We start from the raw sequence: 14684 nt of genomic DNA on the forward strand, positions 1-14684 counted from the left end.
GGGCGTCTTCAGTGTGTCTTATCAGCGGGTCCCAGGAGCCTTGCATATCTGGTTTTACATATGGGGAGCAGATCACTTTACTTTTTTTTTTCTGCATACAGGCCGTTCAGGGGTGTTTAATCAACTTGTTTACATTACATTTAATACTTCTTAACATCATTTTTTAATATCACACTGTAATTCCACACTTTGATACTTATTCTATATTGTTCTTATCATTATTACTATAACACCAATCTCCAGAGAATGGGCCAGGCACCAATGGACCAGTGCCGACGTCACGATCCTGACAGCACCGCCAGCCTCCTGGAAGTCAGCCTTGGACACCGTGGCCGCTTCCCCTCCTACATGCTCTGCAAGGAAGAAACAATATATAAGCGGTCACCAGGTGGCTCCCGACAACCAGCGCAAAAGTCAGCAGGACAGATCCAGATCCCGGGCCAGCAAGGGCATCCCACTGCCCGCCTGGAAGGCTGATCACGCCCCCACCCCACATCCCTGTCAGGACCCCACCTGTGCATGAATTCATGCAACAGGCCTGTAGTCTAGTTAATAAAACACTTTGCTTTTGCTGTTGCCTTATCATAAGGTTGGCCCTGTCTCTGCAGGCCAGGCCTGAGGAGTTCTAGATAGCCCTTAAGTCAGTGGAAATGTCAGTCTGACCCTGAAATCCAGCAGGTGGAAAGCTGTTTTTCCCATGGATATAATTATTTATCTATTTTCTCTAATTAAGTTGATAATTGGCCTCCATTACCATATTTTTTGTTTATTTTCAATTTAGTGATGAACCTGGGAAGGAAGAGTGGGTCTCTACAAAACCTTAAATGTACAAATAATCATTGTGGGGAAGAAACAGAATATATTTTTAGTACATTTTATGTGGCCAAACATTGAAATAGATATTAGAATATTGAGTACAAAAATGACATTGGGGGTTAATTATTGTGTATATTATAATGAGGAGGGTTTATCTTATTTATGTAACTTACAAATAGTTACATAAGAAAAAAGGGGATCAAATGGGAAGCCATCTCTTCTGACACATACAAAAAACCCATGCTGTTTTATTGCATCTTCTCCAGAATTTACAAATATAGAGTATCCTAAAATATGAATACACATACTGAATTATAAAGCCAATGTTTGTTAAAATGCATTTCATTTTCAAAATTGGACTATCAGCTGTTAAAGTGTGTATACATTTTTGAGGACACTGTTTATTTCTATTTTAAAGTTTTTACAATGAATAGGTACTATATTATTCATATAAACTTACTAATCTATTATCATTTTTAACTCACTATATATTCATACAACAGATTCTCTTTAATTCAGTTTTTCCTCATATACATTATCTAACAAATATCCTTTAGACTTGTGAATTGATCAAAATTATTTTAGTTGTAAGCAGCAAAAATAAGTCTGGACATTTTAAATATAAAAATGTAACTTTTGGAGTAAAAATGGAATAATTTTCAGAACCGAAGAACTATTGAAAGTTAAATCTTCAGAAGGTCAGGTACCAGTGAAAATTCTGGAACCTGAATATTAAGGGGGCTCTCAATAACAAGATTTAAATTCAAGCACTCCTAAATTTTGTTTTTCTTTTTATTATTTTAAAATTTGGGGACAGAACATATGATTGACCAAGCTCAAGTCATACACTTAGTTGCCCTGTGACATATCAACCATGGGCATGAAAAGCAAAAGAATGTGTGAAACTTTTCCAATGGGGGTCCTCTCATATGTTTGGAGGGCCAAATTCAGATAAGGAACACTTCACTACAAGCTAACTAATCACTTCAACAAATGCCTGTTCCAGCCAGAGTGGGTGCACAGGCTAGTGGACTGAGCTAGACACTGTGGGGAGGGGCGGTGAGGGGTGCCTGGGATCCAGGCCTTGACACCTCCCCTCTGCCTAGGGGCTGTGTTCTCACTTTTGGGCAGTGGAAGGGCAGGAAAGTGGTGTCATGCAGTTGGAGTCAGGCACCATGCTGGATTTCAAAGTCCAGGAGGAGTTTCACAAAGAGCCCCAAACCCATTATGAACTCAAAAGTCAATCCCTGAAGAGCAGCAGTTCCAAGAAACATCGTGGGACCTCCAATAATCTCTTCCAGGGTGGCATCACACCTCTTGCTAGGCCAGAAGCTCATGTGTTAGCAGGTGTGGGTGCAGGGATGCAGGAGCTGCAGGGTCTCAGTTCATGCAACAGAGAGTGCCCGTGAGTCAGACACCAGCCATAGATGTCAGCGCACCCACCACCATTCTGTCTGTCACACAGTTGCCAATGGAAGTCCTTAAGATGCTGGCCCACCTTGAAAATCCCACTAAATACTACATACAGCAAACCAAATGCAGCAGATACCTTTCTACTGCTTTAAAAAATAAACATGCCAACCAAGTGTTGAGCCTGCCATGTCCAAAAAAGCCTGGTGATCATGTCATGCTACCAGGGCTAGGGAGCAGAGCACCCAACATCTTCATGGCTGTGCTTATATTTAACTCCAACTGTGAAAAAGAGGGATTTTATACCTTTACAGAATAAAACATGGCTGAGAGTGAATGTCCACCATTTGAACACACACGAGTGTCGTGCATACAGATAGATGATATTATCAATGACATTATTAGGCTAGACTCAAGTTATTATGACGAAATCCTGAGCTTGATGGATCCTGCCTTGCAAATGGCAAATATGTTATCTGTCTCCAGAAAACTTGGTTGACCTTTAAGGCAATCAAGGACTGCCACCCCCCCCACCCCGCCCCCAAGGCCTCACCATCAGCAACTCCTATCCACCCCACCTTCCCAACATAAAAATAGAACACACAGAATCTGAAGTAAGAGCATTGGCTAATGAGTGCTCCCCTCCTACTGAAGCATAGTAATCCCTCCTTTGGAAAACTGCTGTTTGAAACTGCTGTTTGAAGTACTCTGTTATTCTTAGTCTCTTATTCTGTAGGTCAACTCTGTTATTTTTGGACTGTAAAATAACTTTGTTTTTTGCTTGAATAAAAAAGATAAAATTAATTGTCTGATCTTGCAAGCTAGCCATCTAACTGATATGCTGACATTGATGTCCGGTACCTGTATAGATATGATACTCAAGGTTACAGGTGTTTGTTAGATATGATATGTACTCAAGGTTACAAATTGTCTGTAAAAATAACTTACATAAGAACCTAAAAAAGATATAAAAAGAGAATGGAGGAAGCACAGGGCTTAAGAGCAGCAGGGGTTATATTTCCATAGAATATGGAAGCTGAAAAGCTACAACAGGTACATTTCCATAGAATGAGGGAGCTGGGAACAGCAAAATGTCTATATTTACAAAATAATGAGAAGGAAGCCCTTCATCCAGAAGGAGAAGAATAAAACCCAAAGGGAATAGGAAAACAATAGGGAAGGAGGGGGGTGGGGGAGAGGGAGCCTAGGAGTTACTGTAGTAACCAGTCTAAGGGAATAATGACCAATCAGAGGGGATATCAAGGCACCAGGATCTGCAGCCTTTATAAGCCATAGGGAAAAGCAACTCAGGGTGACTCTTTCCCTTTCCCCACATGGGAGTCTACTTGTTCTTCAATAAATTTCCATCTTTGCTATACCATCTTCTGTCTGTGGATTCTTTCTTTGACTCCAGTGGACAAAGTATCAGGGCTCCACTCCATAAATTCTGTATCAAAATGGTTCATCAGCCAGGAATTTCTCCATAAGTCAGTCAACCCTCTCCCTTTGTTTGTCTCTTGTATGATTTGGGAGGCTGATGGCCAGTCCCTCAGTCAGACTCCTCCTCTCTAGGAGAATCCTAAAGGTTCTCCATTCCAAGGAAAGTGCCTTCCCTTTACCCTTTCCTGTTAACCCTGTGAATCAGTTAAAGGCCTTGCCATCCCTGTCTCTCTCCACTGCTTGGTTCCTAGTGGCTAGCCAAACACAGTAAGGGCTGCAGGGAGAGACAAGTTTGTACATAGCAGTGCTCCTGTGAGGGCTTGGGCATCAGGCCCTTGCCTTCCCACCCCTCCTCTTCCCTGGCAGGGACCTTGGCCTTTCCCACAGGCTTCTCTGTAAGTAAGAGCAGGGCATCTGTTCCTCACCCTGCAACAGGGTGTCTTGGCCCACCCCTGAGTCTAAGGGGTTAAACTTTAGCTTTTCTGGGAGAGTTCAAGGCACTGGAAGCCCTTTAACTCAGGGAATGTTTATTGTTTTTTTCCCCCCTGTCAATTCCTTGCAATACCAGAAGCTGCTGCTGAAGTCTTAACCCTTTCAGTACATTTGCAACCAGGAAACTTTTACTAGCTCTATCTGCTGCTTTTACAGATCCCGGGCTCATTGTTCTATTCCTGGGGCTGCCAGGAGGCTAGTAGCAGTTACTGGCTTCTAGTTTAACTGCTGCAGCCAGCAAGCCAAAGGCCTAAGTCACGTATTGCTTTTTGTAAAACGCTCATTATTCACTGGGTGGCAGCTGGGCAGCTCCAGTGTCAGGTAAATGTCTGCTGTCCCCCTCACTTGTCACTGTTGCTGCTGCTTGGCTCTGGGTGTCTGACCTCCCCTCCTGCTTGTTCTCCTCACCCCCCTTACCTAACTGCTCTCACACTAGGCAAAAGTTTCTGCTGAGGCTAAGGGATCTCTGGATTGCCTGGCTGGAGCTTAGATATTTAGCCCCTCTACCTTTATTTTTTTTTTTAATGTATTACAATTCTTTATTCTTAGAAACCTCAATCCTTTAATGATTACCAAAAGTGAACAGTCAACATTTCTTAGATTGATATTTATGAATACACTTTAAATACACTTTTGCTTTCAAGAAAATGTACTTTAATAATCTTGAGATTTGGTCTTGACTTCAGAATTAATTCTTTTCTAGTAAGGCCAACAAAATATTATATTTTAAAGTTTCTTTGCTGAACATTCCCATGCAGCCCAAGAAGCACCCACCCAGTAACCCCACCCTACCAGGCTCAGAGATAGGAATATTTTTTTAATCTGGCTGGACAATGAGATTTTCTCTGTGTGTATTAGAAAGGTTAAAGGGAACAAAAGGGGGCAGAGAAAGATTTACGGTGCTTGCAGAAAACTTGCAACCTTGAATCTAGTGCAGTTCAGATAAGGCACCTGGTAGGCTACAGACCAGACCCATACGCTAGCAGAGCGTTCTGCAGCCACTAAAAATCAACAAAAACCTATCTCTTCTTGCTTCATAATTAACTGCCGACACCCCACCCCTCCACTTTCTGCATTAACCATTTACTCTGTTCTGAAACAAGGCAAATGGTCTGAGATCCTGTATATTTAGGCTTTTTACATTTAAGGATACTTTTTTCTTTCTGTAACAGTTGCTTTCCCTCATAGATTTTTCCTCTTTAAGCCCCTAGAAGATCTTAAATTATCTTCCTTTACTACTCTTGATCTCTCTGACTATACCCCTGTCTCCCAGCCCAGGGCTCCTCTATTCAGCAGGCTGAGAGCCTACCACCCTACCTAGTGAATCCCATTGACACTACCCTATCTCATACTCGCTCCGGAGCAGTTTTGGGCTCTCTTCCTTCCCCACTTCAGCACTAGCCTCCTTTGGGAGATTGCTGGTGCTTTCACTTTTACACAGGCTCTCATACTTATATTTATAGACCAGTTAATGAACAGATAATCATGCCCAGACAGACAGACAAATATCCGTACTCACATTCTTTCAGTAGACAAGCTCTCTTGGAAGTTAAGCAGACAACTGAAACACTGCCCAACTTCCTTGATGGACATTGGGGCACTCCCAGCACCCATGCCCCTGGAAAGGACAGGATTCACAACAAACACTGCATCCAGTCTCTCCCTCAGTACAAGATGACTAGTCACAGGCATACAGACAGAAAAGTGAACTCAAAATTCCTTAATTGAATTTGAATTCTCTCACCTCTGGAGGCTTTCTTTCCGATGACTCCAGAAGAATGCAAGGGCATGTCAGGTGTCCTTTGTCTGGCTGTCAAGATCACTGAGAAGTGTCTCTGGGGCCCTGAAAAGCTTCATCAGGTGGTACCTCCCCTAGAGATCTTCAGGGTCTGGCAGCCAGGCAGGGGAGGCCATCTGTCCCAGGCGTCCGAGACTAGGTGCCGGTAGGCACCTGTCTCTTATCTCGCTGGGGCCTCCAAATGTTGCATTGCAAATCAGCAAGCTGGACAAGACACCTTAATGAGCCAATTAGTTAGGAGTCATCTTTATTGTGCATAGGTTCAGAGCAGATTACCTCTGTCAAATTCTGAACACCCAAAGGAGGAAGCATTCTCCTGGACAAAGTCTTTTTCACGCTTAAAAATTCCTATTTCAATAGGGATATATTTTATTTTGAAATTAAAATTAATGTCCTCTCACAGTATAATATTAAGGGGTACTGTAAGTTTTTTTCTAGATGCTGCTCTGCTTGGGTATTTTTTGCTACCTTGTCTTCTAGCTCACTGATGCGGTCCTCCACTTCTTCTAGTCTACTGTTGATGGTTTCTATTGAGTTCTTTATTGCAGCAATGTCATTTTTCATTTCTTCGTGGTTATTCTTCATTTCCTATTGGTTCTTACACATGTTGTTGAATTTGTCTTCCATCCTTTTCAGCAACCTTATGACCATTATTCTGAATTCTTTCTCTGACATATTGCTTGCCTCCATTTTGTTTACTTCCTTTTCTGTTGATTCCTCCTTTTCTTTTGTATGTGGACTGTTTCTTTGTCTCCCCATGATCACTCCTCTCTGGGTGTCTGGTTATGTAGCTCTCTCTCCTGTGTTGACTTAAAGGCACAACATATAACACAACAAGACACAATGCACAGGGTATCAAACACAAATGTATTCATTATACTAACAATCCAAATAAAGGTGCCCAGCAGAGAAAAGAGAGTTAGGGGTAGAAAAGAGTGCAAAAATGATACTGATAAAAGGAAAAAGATGTAAGAGAGGGAAGAAAAAGAAGAAAAAAGAGAGGTGGAAAAATATATGTATATGGGGAGAAAACTCCAATAAAACAACAACTAATCCAAAAAATGCAAACAACAAACACCCAGAGACGAATGTAAACTACAAACAACTAATCCAAAATGTGTAAACTACAACCCCCAAACAACAAACACCAGTTGAACCTGAGGAAGCAGAGCTTATTTCCAGAAGATAAGGTCAAGAAGTTGAATGGATGGGGAAATAGCCACAATTCAGTATAGAGAAGGTGGCTAGAGAATGAGTCTATAAGAAAAAAAGTAAAAAACTAAATACAAAAAAAGAAAAGAAAAAATACACACACACACACACACACACACACACACACACACACACTGAGTGGCCAGATTATTATGATCTCTTGAATTCATAATAATCTGGCCACTCACTGTAGACTGACCACAGAGTTATGAATTAACTGGCTGTCAAGAGATTTTAAAATAAGGTTTTTCCATTTGTAAGAACTGCATTGTGGGTAGTTAGAAGCAGAGGACTTACTAACCAGAGGCTAGGGGCCACTATCTCCTGGTGCCTTGACATATCAAGATTTGCAAGCTTTCCCTTATACATAAGTAAACTGAGTGGCCAGATTATTATGCATTCAGAGATCATAATAATCTGGCCACTCAGTATATATATATATATATATATATATATATATATATATATATATATTTATATATATAAACTTTCCCCTTTTTTAATCTATCTATCTATGTATTAGTTTATTATTGGAAAAGGAGAATAGAGTGTAAATAGGCTTGAGTTTATGATTAGAATTAGTTAAATAATTAGTAGGAGAAGAGAACAAGTGAGGAGAGGAAAAACAGAAGTAAAACAAAAACTAAACAAAAAGAACAAAAAAAAACAAGCAATAAAAAACAAATTTATCAACCATCAAACAAACAAGACAGATAGAAAGAAAAAGGCAAAAAAAAGGAAGAAAAATAAAATTTGGATAGTGAAGAAAGAGAAGAGAGAAGTGTGTATGGACTTGGAGCAGGGGAGCAGAAATTAGATATATGAGTAAGATCAATTTTTAACCAGGGGTAAAGGATAGAGAAAAACTAAAGCAGGAACAGGGTAAGAGAAACCAAAGAAAAGGGGAAAGTGAGGAAGAGAACACTGACATAAAGGAAAAATTGAGATAGAGTAAAATAATAGTAAAGGAAAAATAAAAAGACAGTGTAGAACAGTAATCCCAAAATAAAATAAAATAAAGAAAAATAAGTTAAAAAAGGTAAAATAATAGTAGTAATAATAATAATTAAAAATAAAAATATAATAAAAAAGGTAAAATCAAGTGATAAAAAATGTAGTTTCTCAAGTAAAAGAAAAAAAATAAAAATGTGAAATAATGAAGGTCATTCACTTCCTCTATTGTTCTGTTTGGCAGGTCTGTTTCCTGTCTGGTGGACAGCACAGTATTGAAGTTCCCTGTGCTCCACTGCTCCTCTGTGTCATAAGCCACAACCTTGTTTTCAAGCAGTCAGGAACTTTTTGTTTCTCAGCCTGCCTTTAGTTGTATTTACACAAGAGTCAATTTCTGGAGTCAGATGTGCTACCATTGTGCCACGAGGTCCTAGCAAAGAGTCATCTTCTGATACAATCAGTGGGTGACAATGTTTCCCTATTGATATCCAATGCTAAAAGGCCCCGCCCTTACCCAGTGTTTAGATTGCTTTCCCTGCAGCACTCAATACTGGGTTGGGGGGATAGCATGCCCTAGAGCTGGTTTTCTGCTCGTCTCTCCCCACTCTGAACCCTAGGTTCCACAGCTTTCCCCTGCAGTCTCAGTGAGTGTTTTTTAATTGGGAGATCCTATGTACTGGATTTAGCAATCAAAAGCAAGGATTTAAAAAGAAAATGAAGAACAAAAAAGCCACAGGACGCATGCAGACTCGCATCTTTTTCCCCTGGCACTCCACAGCCAGTATACTGGTAGAACTTCAGGCTGCCTTTCTGGGCCCAGCCCTGGTATGCATTAATTTCTATAGTCCCTTTCTGCCAGCATTTCTGTGGACCCCCTTCCACATTCGAGGGCTACACTGACCCCAGCAGCAGCGGATTTTGTGGGGCACAGTCTTTCTCTGAGACTTTAGTTCCCTCTGCTCGCATTTTGCATGCGTTTCATGTGCATTTCTCCCTCCAACCTGGATCCCAAATCTCACCTTTTCCTAGGTGATAACTGAACTGTGTTTAATTCACCAATTCTGGGTGGATATTAATCAATTCAGCTGTTCTTCTCTCTGCTCTGTGAGAAGGCACAAGGCTCGTCTGTGTATTTGTGCTGCTTTGTCTCCTTCTGGACAGACTTTCTAGGTGCCTGTGGTCAGAGAGGTTGGAGTCTTGGTGTTACTGGGTTCACACTGGGTTTGTAGCTGAGGCAACTTGTCCCTGGAGGTTATGGTTGTAGGGTCCTGGGAGGTGTCTGAGGTCCCTGGTTAAAGGTAAGGCTGGGCTTCAGATCACCACCACTCTCCCCTCAAGTACTTTTTAAACAAAATAAAGATTTAGCTATCATTTAGGGCGGATAAGAGTAACATATACAACCAGCACATTTCTGTGTGCTATAGCTAGAATTGATACCATTGTAATTAGCTAATCCTATCTAATAAAGAGGGAATATGCTAATTGACCCTCACATTGTTGCAAAGATGGCTGCACCCACAGCCAATAAGGAGGGAATATGCTAATTGACTGCCCCGCCCTCAAAGATAGTGGCACCCACAGCCACAAGATGGTGGCACCCACTTCCCTCAGTCCCGCCGGGGTGCCTGCCTCTGGAGTCCCCCAATCCCCTCAGCCCCCTAGCTGCCCAGGGCCAGCCTGAGGAGCAGGCAAGCCTCAGATGGCAGCTGCCCAGCCTCCCAGGGCCAGCCCGAGGCACAGGTAACCAGGGCTGGTCGAAGTTTGCACTGCTGGCAGTGGCAGCAGCAGAGGTGTGATGGGGCATCACTTTCCCCTGATCACTGGGTTGCCTCCCGCCACTGAGGGCTCTCAGACTTTGAGAAGGTGAAAGCTGGGCTAAGGGACCCCCGCCCCTCCAGTGCATGAATTTTCATGCACTGGGCCTCTAGTTGTTAATAATAGAAAAGAAGCAAAAGAATGACCAGAGATTATAAGCATGGCCATTTTGGGCCACTTCACCAGGAAGCTGTAATTTCAGGGAACCATCAGTCCATTCTCTGCAAATCACTGGGGGAAGGGACTAGACAAAGAGGAGTTGGACATATGTGCAATAAAGTCAGGATGACATAGTAAAGGTACCTGTCATTCTAACCTGGGACAGAAACAATCAGCTAGAGGGGTTGTGCCACAAAACTCTGAAATTTGGGAATTCATGATCCCAAGACAAAGAAGTTTGGGTTCTTGGCTTTTGTGTCTGTCTTGCTCCCACCTGTTTTCCCTTTATTGTCATGAGGCTGTGCAAACCCCACGTGCAATGGACTGATGATCTATAGCTGAGAACACAAACTAAGCTAAGCTAGGCTGATGCTGTATTGCACTATGGGAACATGGAGCAGAAACTCTGGGCAGCAGCTTTAATCCTAGCCCTGCTAAAGTCACAGCTGGACTTCTTCCATGTGAGACAAAGGAAATGGGACCTTGGAAACTCAGGGATTTAACTCCATGCAAACAAATGCCTCTCATTCTCCTGTGCAAGTCTCAGAAAATTCTTCTTCTGACATTGCAAGAAACCCACTTCCACTGGCAACCAGTGGGGACGCAAAGAGCTCCCTACGGATAAGAGAACGATATATTCTTGGAACTTCTAAAACTTTATTTAATTAAACATTATCTTATGAATCTGTTTTTCTCCACTTCTAAATACTAGAATACGATATCTATCATAAGATAAAAATTTTAATTTCAACCCTGCAATTAATAACGTTAGAGCAAAGCTCAATAGATATCAGCTTAAAAAAAAAGAAAAAGATAGCTTCAAGTCTCTAATTAACTAAAGCTAGCATAATTTACCAACATAAATACTGAAATTTTAACTTTGCCAAAGGGTAGCTTTAGGGCATCATTTAATGCAATAGTTTGCCACCCAAACAACTATCAAATCAAAGGCTATTAGCTAATACTCAGTAGGAAACTGAAGGTTTGAAAAGTGTGTTCAAACACCCCTGAGGTAAAGATTGATAATTATTTTATCTAAACAAATATGAGTGAGATTTATTTTCTTTTAGTATCTTTGTGACCAGAACATGAAGGGCTATAGACTCATTGCTCTGTAGTTCGTTTTCAGTATAAGAAAGCTATAGTGAGAAAACTTCTAGAGAATTTAATTGCACTTGAGATTCTATTACATTTCCTGATAGACTAGTAGAAATTTCTACCCCAAGACTCATTATATAAATGCATTCATTATGTATATCACTGAATTACTGCACATATGTTGCCTTATTTTACCAAAAAAATAAACTTTTCCCATTCAATAAGCAATCTTGAGTGAAAACAATAAAAATCACCATTTATTTATTGACAAAGGGCTATTATACGTTAAAGTGTGTTTTAATGAAGCATAAAATTATGACTTCTTTTTGCCATGGAACAATTTTCCTGATGACTTGCAGGATAAGACAGAAGTAGTTACTTCTTTGATAATAATTTTTCTAATAGCAACTTAGACTTAAAAAAATGATTTAGTACTTTTAAAGCTCTGAATAGTATTCTAGACAATGTCACCTCTGGACAGATTCTGTTGGTGCCCCACTCATACTCTTGGCCCTTATAGTTTCTACCCATTTTGTTTTAAATCCAATTGACAAAACCTCTGAACCTTTTCCCTGGGATTTTCTGGCTGAAAGAGCCTGCTCTGTCCACAGGCAAGGCATGTAGGAAGCGCCGGAGGTTATACCACCACCACTCAGAAGCATTCTATAAATTACTGACGGGCCCAAATTAGGAAAGCTCTCTGTCAAAAACAGTTGTTAAAAAAAAAAACAAAAACACATGCAAATGTGAACTAGAGTCCTGACCAAGAGGGCTTAAAAGTTCCCCTTTGCTTAGCTAAACTTTAGACAGGCTCCTTCCTTATTTTGAGCCCTTTGCATCTTTTTTCTTATTGTACTTCTTTAGAAAAATTTTAATTGTAAATCTCTTTTCTGCCCCTTTGAGGAGCAAATCTTTTCAAAAGTGTTTTGTTTTGTTTTGTTTTGTTTTGTTTTTTTGTCACATGGTACAACCTTTACTATCTTTGTCAAGGACCTAGGAAGCAATCCTTTGAAATATAATCATAACATAGATTAGGCCCCTATCCCCTAGATTCTGTAGGAAGATCGAAGCTCAAATAAACTGGTTTACAAGCTTTTCCTAAAGCAAAAAGTAAATTTATTTACTCCAGGTTTTCAGATATCCTGGTCAAGAATCTCCTGGAACAAACAGTTGTGAAGATGCAGTAATCACAAAGGATACTACATGGTGTGAATTGATGGCTGTGGAAGTTTAAAAAGATGTATGTAAATGATTTGAAATTCATCTAATTAAAATATAGAGTCTCATTCCTCTCTCCTCAATATGTGCTGGAAATAGTGACTTGGTTCTAATAAAGAGAATGTAGCCAAAGGGACTGGTTTATAAGGCTACAATATGATCCACTGGGCTTCCACTAGGGTATCTCTATCTTGGGGTGCTAATCCTAGGAACTCAGTAACCATATTTTAAGAAAGCCCAGGCTATGTCTCAAGGCAACATCCTTAACCTATTGAGTAATTGTCAGTCTTTGAGGCTTTTATTTGATGACCTAGACACTGAGGAACAAGGACACACAATCCCTGGTGTGCTCCATCCAAAATCTGGAACCACACAATCCATGTGGGTTGTTTTACAACCCTATATTCTGCAGTAAATTTGTTCTATGATAGTGTAGAAATAAAACAAATATAGATATACTTTCATAGAAGGAGAATTTTTATTAAGATGTTTCATAAACCTGATGAGAGGTAGTTTTCTCAACAAATACTGAAAAATATTTAGTAAAATATGACCTCTTTTTTTTCCTTTCACTTTTCTTTTTTCTTTATTTCTTCCTCTTTTCCTCCCTTATTCCCTCTCTCCCTTCCTTTCTTTTTAAATGCATATCTTAATTTTAGAGCACTTTTAATTTCATAGAAATATTATGAGCAGAATATGAAGATTTCCCCTATATCACCTACTCCACACATGAATACATTCCCCATTATCAACATTCCCACCAGAGGGGCACTTATGTTACAATCCATGGACTTACATTGACACATTATCATCCAAAGTCCATTGTTTACATTGCAGGTAATTCTCGGTGTTGTACATTCTTTGGATTTAAACACATGTATAATAACACGTATCTACCATTATATTACCATATAGAATAGTTTTACTGTCCTAAAATCCTTTGTGCTGTACCTATTTAACCCTCTCTCCCATGCCTGCAACTACTATGAGACTTCAACCCGAAGTTTCATCCTTTAAGAAAACATAGGGTTGACTATAGCCTTAAGAGAATGCAGAATACATAACTTTTATTGCTTAATTGTTAATGTTGAAATGTTAAATCATGGTTATAGTTTTGCTTTCTCCACAAAGTCATATAACTGGAATCATGCATATGTAGCCTTTTCATATTAGCTTTTTCCACTTAGTAATAGTCATTTAAGTTGGTGCTGGCAGTATTCTATATTTTGGCATTCTAATAGGCACGTTATTGTTGTTTTAATTTTTATTTCCCTTCGATATATGATGTGAAAATTTTTTTGTCATATGGTTATTTGCCATCTCTATGTCTTCTTTGGTGAGATGGCTATTAAGGTCTTTGGCCCATTTTTTAATCAAGTCGTTTGTTTCCTTATTGAGTTTTAAGAGTTCTTTTGATATTTTGGATAACATTTCTTCTTTTTAAGATTTTTAAAAAATTGATTGTTAGAGGAAGGGAGAGGAAGAGAGAGAGAGGAAGAAACTTCTTTGTGGGAGTGGACTATCAATTGGCTATTCCTGCGTCCCTCTTACCAGTTTTAATCCTGCAATTTGGGCATGTGCCCTGACTGTGAATCAAACCGGCAACCTTTCACTGCACAGTTTGACACCCAACCAACTGAACTACGCTAGCCAGGGCTGGATAATATTTCTTTATTAGACACCTATTTTGCAAGTATTTCCTGCAATGTGAGGCAGGTTTTTCATTTTTTTTTAACATTTTCTTTTGTGGCACAGACGTTTTTAATTTTAATAATTTCCAGCTTCCCCTTATTTCCTTCATGGATCATGCCTTTGGTGTTGTTTCTAAAGGGTCTTCCCCATATCTAAGAACATCCAGATTTTCTCCTGTTATCTTCCAGGACAGCAACCACTTAAATATAAATATTCAGGGTGTCCCAAAAATGTAGACACACTTTAAAAGCTGATAACTCAATTTTGTAAATGAAATGTATTTTAATTTTACACACACACACTCACATACATTGAAACAGAAAACTAAAATCTCTTAACAAGCTAGGACTAGTGATGCACTTCTGGATGTATGAAACACTATTGTTCCACCAAAAGAAAATAGCATCAGCAATAACAACATACAAAACACATCAAGAGACAATTGCTGCAGAACACCAATCCAAGGTTAATAAGTGATACTTGAAAATTTCAGAATACTTAACATTTCAATGGAGTCTAATTTTTAACAGAAAACATTGAAAAATTAATGAGATATAATATTTGTAGATTTAATTATATGATG

The 14684-nt window shown here is 39.7% G+C and overlaps 1 pseudogene; it reads left to right on the plus strand.

Moving 5' to 3' along the window:
• Window positions 1-1970: 1970 nt before the first annotated feature.
• Window positions 1971-2885, plus strand: LOC103299779 (microphthalmia-associated transcription factor-like; annotated as a pseudogene).
• Window positions 2886-14684: the final 11799 nt, after the last annotated feature.

This window comes from Eptesicus fuscus, chromosome 2, assembly GCF_027574615.1.
Source record: "Eptesicus fuscus isolate TK198812 chromosome 2, DD_ASM_mEF_20220401, whole genome shotgun sequence".
Classification (NCBI taxonomy): domain Eukaryota; kingdom Metazoa; phylum Chordata; class Mammalia; order Chiroptera; family Vespertilionidae; genus Eptesicus; species Eptesicus fuscus.